The sequence below is a fragment of the Vipera berus genome (genome assembly GCF_964194415.1).
Source record: "Vipera berus genome assembly, chromosome: 1".
In the NCBI taxonomy this organism is placed as follows: Eukaryota; Metazoa; Chordata; class Lepidosauria; order Squamata; family Viperidae; genus Vipera; species Vipera berus.
In genome coordinates this window covers 361,512,539-361,518,514 of record NC_138202.1, presented here as the reverse complement: position 1 = coordinate 361,518,514, position 5,976 = coordinate 361,512,539, and the positions used below count along the sequence as shown (strand labels likewise).

Below are 5,976 nucleotides of genomic sequence, written 5' to 3'. Positions count from 1 at the left end.
GGCTCAGCTTGGAAACCTCTCTCTTTCCCCTCAGCGTGGCTGGCTCAGGATTTCTGGGAGTTGAAGTCCACGAGTCATAAAAAAGAGCCAAGATTGCAATAGGCTTTCCAAAGCCAATAGAGGCAGCTTTTTTTAAAGGTGCTGGAACGCCGTTCTGAGCGTTCTATGAGAAAAAAAGCCCTGCTCTTATCTACAGTATGCCAGATTTACTGGGTGAAATCTGTATCGTATGCGTGTCAGCTTTGCTGGATGGCTTGCTTATGTAACCAGGAAGAATAAATACAAGGATTTCTTGTCTTTTGGGGCTGCTCTCATTTAGAGGAGCCCGTCTTTTTGTTCAGCTGAATAAAAACGTAAAGCTTGAAGGCAACTTCTGGTTTCCTGTATTTTTTACCAGCAAAACCTCAGAACCTGCATATCATTTTTGGCGAGCCAGGCAGGAGAGGCGCTTGGTTGGTCCTAGGGAGGCTCAGGAAAGGGGAAGCGTGCTCCGCAATTTCCTGGAGGTGCCCCCCTTCTTGACTCTTCATTGTGGTTTTAACAGGAACCAGGATTTTTCTTCTTTTTGGTTGCCTTTTACTTGGTTCCTGCATACTCAGGAGGGCTGAAGATAAGGTAGAGCACACAGATATACATTACTTTGTTGCACCAGCTTGCTTGGGAGAGTGTGTGTATGTGTAAACATGTGTCTGTTTCCTTGAATTATTTCCCACCATTGACCAGAGCTGGGCGGAAGGGTTTACGCCAGCCGCACCTAGGCCCCCCTTTTTTTGGGGTGCTGGGGGCACCTAGAAAGCAAGGGGCATTAATCTTGTACTCTCGTGCTCCAACGGGTTGTGAGTGGTGTGTGGTTTGAGGTTTGTGGTTGCTCCTTTTATATATATACATTTCCCGCTGTTGACCAGGCCTAGGCATGATACTGATCTTAGCTGAAGGTCAGTGGATCTCTTGTGGCCCAACAGGCTGTGCAAGTGGTGTGAGTGACTTGAACACATGGGCTCAGCCCAGAAAGACCAGTTAGAATGAATAAAAGGACAGTTAGAATGAATAAAAGGAAGGGATGTGTTCTCAGCCCCCTTGACTGTGTCATAAGGAACTTTGGTAAGCTTAAAACCTGTTGGGATACGAAATTGAAACTCTGATTAAGTACAATGCCCTCTGTCACCAGGACATACCCACTGTTTGGCCCACAGGGGAATCCATAAATTTGGGAGTTTTTTAAACCATGGAGATTGTGCTTAAAGAGGCATGGATCATGCTCAGCATGCTTCATATGCTCTTTTGTTTTTCTGGGCCTTACATGTGAATAAGCAGGTGCTTAGAGACTGTGGGCTGTGGTGACCTTCCACGGCACCGCCTTTTCCTGCTTTAGCTTCTGCTCCTCCACCCCATGAGGGGATCTACTCCCTCACAGGGCAGGTAGCTGTTAGGAGGGGGGACACTGATGAGGTCCTGTTTCATACTCCCTTCTCCACATCTGATCTTTCTGCATGGGAGGACCGATTGGGTTCTTACACTGACACCCCGCACAAATATTCTGAATTGGTTCTGTCCATGAACTGGGCAGACCTCCAAGCCATGCTGGATGTCTTTTTCACAACAGAGGAGGGGCATCAGGTAGGCAATGCTACTAAAGGAAGGAGGGTCCTTCAGGTGGAGGGGACTTCAGGTGATGATAGACAAATTGCTGGAAGGAGCGTATGAAGCCTACATGACATGGCCAGAAGTGATAACCAGGGGGCTGAGGAGGGTGAAAAAAGCACAGCATTGTTTTTCTGGTTTAAGCTCTGTAACAGGTGCCCTAGTGCGCATCTTTTCAACCTTTCCCCCCATTGTACTGCTTTTCGGATACAATATCAGTTACAATATTTGAGAATACACCCCAAACCTCTTCTGCATCATGTCAGTTGTAGGACAAATAACATGGGCAAGAAAAAAGAGAATGTGCATTTCATTGATGTAGAACAAAGAAACAGTGAGTAACTTGGACTCAAGAGGAAAAAATAGCTTCAGGATAAAGAAGAATAAAAACGGTTGACACTAAGCGAAGCAAGCTGCCAGAAAGTGGATTTTATTCAAGAAGCCGGACAGAGAACTGATTTGGCAATGACTTCTGGACTAGCTGGTCAGAATCAACTACATGCGTGGTACACTTTATACCAGACATGTCAAACACAAGGCCCGGGGGCCGGATCCGGCCCGCGAAGTGGTTTCATGCGGCCCACGAAGCCATCCTGGAAACAGTGAGGGAACGGCCCCCGCTGCCTTGGCCCCGACCCAGAGACCCTCCTCCTGCCAGAGACCCCCAGATCTGTCCCACTCCTACCCAGGCCCCCATAGGCACCCTTGAAGCCAACGATGTAGAGCTGGCCACGCCCACCCAGTAGGCCATATGCACCCTAGCCATGCCCACCCAGTAGGCCACGCCCACCCTGGCCATACCCACCCGGCACCTTGAGGGCAACCGCAATGCTGATGCGGCCCTCCATGAAATTGAGTTTGACACCCTTGCTTTATACTCTTCCCTGTTTCATGTTTTGATGAGATTTGTGAGGGGTTTGTTCTTAATTTCCTAGCTTGGTTCCCCCCCCCCTTTCAGTAGGATTGATTACTCCTATCGCCCAGGATGGGAATAACTTGTTGATGCAGTTTTTGTCGTCTTTGTTTCTGTCTTGTCATGAGTCCTGGTGTGTTTGGGGTTAACACTGTTGTTGGTTTTTATGTAGGCTTTCTGTTGATTTGTTCCTGGTTCATGTTTCTTGGCTGTTAACTGCCCTGGGCGGGGGGGGGGGAGGAAGAGAGAGGGGAGAGAGAGAAAAAATCTTCCCTGGTGCTTTTTATTTTTCGGCTTGACTTTCCTGAGACAAGGGTGAAGGGATTCGCAGTGGCCTTTCGTACTGTAATAGTTGGTTTCTGGGGCTACGTTCTATTTATAAGATGTTGTTTATTGACTTATAGGAGTTTTAAAGCTGCCCGTGTTAAGCAAGAACCCCGAAGCCTGAAGGTCTTGGCTGTTGATCCCGCGTTGTCTAACACAGTGTTTTTCAACCACTGTTCCGCGGCACACTAGTGTGCCGCGAGATGTTGCCTGGTGTGCCGTGGGAAAAATTGAAAAGTAATTATAAAATACTTTCTTTGTGTTTATTTGATTCCTATTCAAGAGAATTACTTTATATATAGTCAATATAGGCACAGAGTTAATTTTTTTTAACATTTTCTAATGGTGGAGTGCCTCGTGATTTTTTTCATGAAACAAGTGTGCCTTTGCCCAAAAAAGGTTGAAAAACACTGGTCTAACGTTGCCAGAGGTGGCGGAACAGGAAGGCTCTGCCTAAAATCTACCATCATCTCTTCGGTTCAAGAGAAAAGGGATAGAAGACCTTGGAGATTAAATGAAAATTTGTTTAGATATGAGGAAATTGTGAATGAATGTAGAAAACAAATGAGAGAATTTTTTGTAATGAATATGCATAAGGGTACATCAATTGAAATGGTTTGGGATGCAAGTAAGGCTTATATGAGAGGAGTATTAATATATTTGAATAATAAGTATAGACGTAAAAAGGAACAAAAGCGAAAGGAGTTAGAAGAGGAAATAAAGATGAAGGAGAGGTTACTTATCTTGAACCCAGCTGATAAGAAAGTGAAAGAAACAATTAACCTATTGAAAGGGCAGTTTAATATGTTGATGGCAGACCAGGTGGCAACCAATATACGATACACTAAACATAATACTTTTTATAATGCTAACAAGCCAGGTAGATGGCTAGCTTATTTGATAAGGAAAAAAGAAAAGTCTCGGACTATAGGGAAAATAGATTGTAAAGGTAAAAAGGTTTATCAACAAGATATTATCAGAAAGATATTTTCAGAATTTTACTCTAAATTATATGCTAGTGATACAATTCAAAGTATAGATATAGATAAACATTTACAAGAGGTGAATATTCCTAAGGTTACTCAAGAGCAGCGGGATGGAATGAATCAGTTAATAACTTCAGAAGAGATTGCCTTAGCAATTAAACAGTTGAAACTGGGTAAATCACCAGGGACAGATGGATTGACAGCTAGTTACTATAAAAATTTACAGTTAGAAATGGTGGAGCCTTTAAAGGATTTATTTAGAACAATTCAACTTGGGGGAGTAGTGCCCCCATCATGGAGAACAACTTTTATAACATTGATTCCAAAGGAAGATCAAGATCTTAGTCAACCAAAGAATTATAGACCAATATCTCTTTTAAATACTGATTATAAGATATTTGCTAAAATATTGGCAAATAGAGTAATGTACAGTATATAATGCAACAAGTGATACATAATGATCAATTGGGGTTTATAACTGGTAGACAAATGAAGTACAATGTAAGACAAATTGTTAATTTATTGGAATATTTGGAAAGAAACAACCAAGTCCCTGCTGCATTGATATTTCTAGATGCAGAGAAGGCTTTTGATCAACTGAATTGGCAATTTTTATAGAAAGTAATAGAAAAGATGGAATTTGGGGATTATTTTTTACAGGCTATTAAAGCAATATATCAAAAATAAACGGCACAAATAATTGTTAATGGTAATTTAACAGAAATTTGTAAAATTGAAAAAGGAACAAGGCCGGGATGCCCTTTATCACCATTATTATTTGTTTTAACATTGGAAATATTACTGATTAAAATACGTGAATCAAATAAGATAAAGGGAATTAAAATTAGGCATCAAGATTATAGATTGAGGGCATTTGCAGATGACTTGGTTGTTACTTTAAGTCAACCTACTCAATCGGTTTTAGAACTATTGGATGTGATAATGCAATACGGGCAAGTTTCTGGATTTAAAGTTAATAAGCAAAAAAGTAAAATACTAACAAAAATAAGACTATAAAACAAAGAGAAGTGTTAGAAAAATTAACAGGATTTAAAATAGTAAAAAAGGTTAAATATTTGGGGGTATATATCACAGCTTTGAATGTGAAATTATATAAAAATAATTATGAACTGTTATGGCAAAATGTAAAAAAGGAGATTGATAGTTGGAAAAAATCACAGTTGTAATTTTTACAGCTATAAAGATGAATGTCTTACCAAAATTTTTATTTTTGTTTCAAATGATACCAATACTTAAGAAAGATGCAAATTTAAATGAGTGGCAAAAAGGTGTTAATAAATTTATTTGGGCAGCGAAAAGACCGAGAGTAAAGCTTAAAATAATGCAAGATGCACGTGAGAGAGGGGGTCTGAAGATGCCCAATTTGAGATTATATTATGATGCAGTTGTTCTATCAACAATTAGTGACTGGTTTAATTTAACAGATGAAAGAATATTGAATATTGAGGGGTATGATTTATTGTATGGATGGCATGCGTATCTGTTTTATGACAAAAAGGTGGATAATGTTTTTAAGACTCATATTTTAAGGAATGCTTTGTTTCGAGTGTGGAAAAAGTATCAACATATATTAAATAATAGAATACCTATATGGGCAATACCTAGACATGCAATAGGAAATATAAATGTGGAGCAGAAACAAGGTGTGATTACTTATAAAGAACTTCTCAGGATTGAAGGGAATATTTTGAAACTGAAACCTCTAAACCTCAAGGTTGACTCAGCCTTCCATCCTTCCGAGGTAGGTAAAATGAGGACCCAGATTGTTGGGGCCAATAAGCTGACTTTGTAATAATGCCGCTTGGGGTGTGTGTGAAAGCCCTAACAAGCAGGCATATACATAGAATGAAGGCTACTGCTAAGCTTGTAAGCCGCCCTGAGTCTTCGGAGAAGGGCGGGATATAAATGTAATAAAAATAAAAAAATAAAAAAATAAATGTATTATTTATTTATTTATTTTAATTCCATTTATATCCCGCCCTTCTCCGAAGACTCAGGGCGGCTTACAAGCTTAGCAGTAGCCTTCATTCTATGTATATGCCTGCTTATTAGGGCTTTCATACACCCCCCAAGTGGCATTATTACAAAAGA

General features: G+C 40.5%; 1 protein-coding gene across 1 annotated transcript in view; it reads right to left on the bottom strand.

Moving 5' to 3' along the window:
• Positions 1-354: 354 nt before the first annotated feature.
• LOC308660171 (dehydrogenase/reductase SDR family member 13-like) overlaps positions 355-5,976 on the bottom strand; it is a gene marked incomplete at its 5' end in the record, with an annotated part of 87,342 nt that continues 81,720 nt past the window's right edge. Inside the window, one exon of the mRNA XM_081314394.1 lies at positions 355-411. The remainder of the gene's footprint in view (positions 412-5,976) is intronic.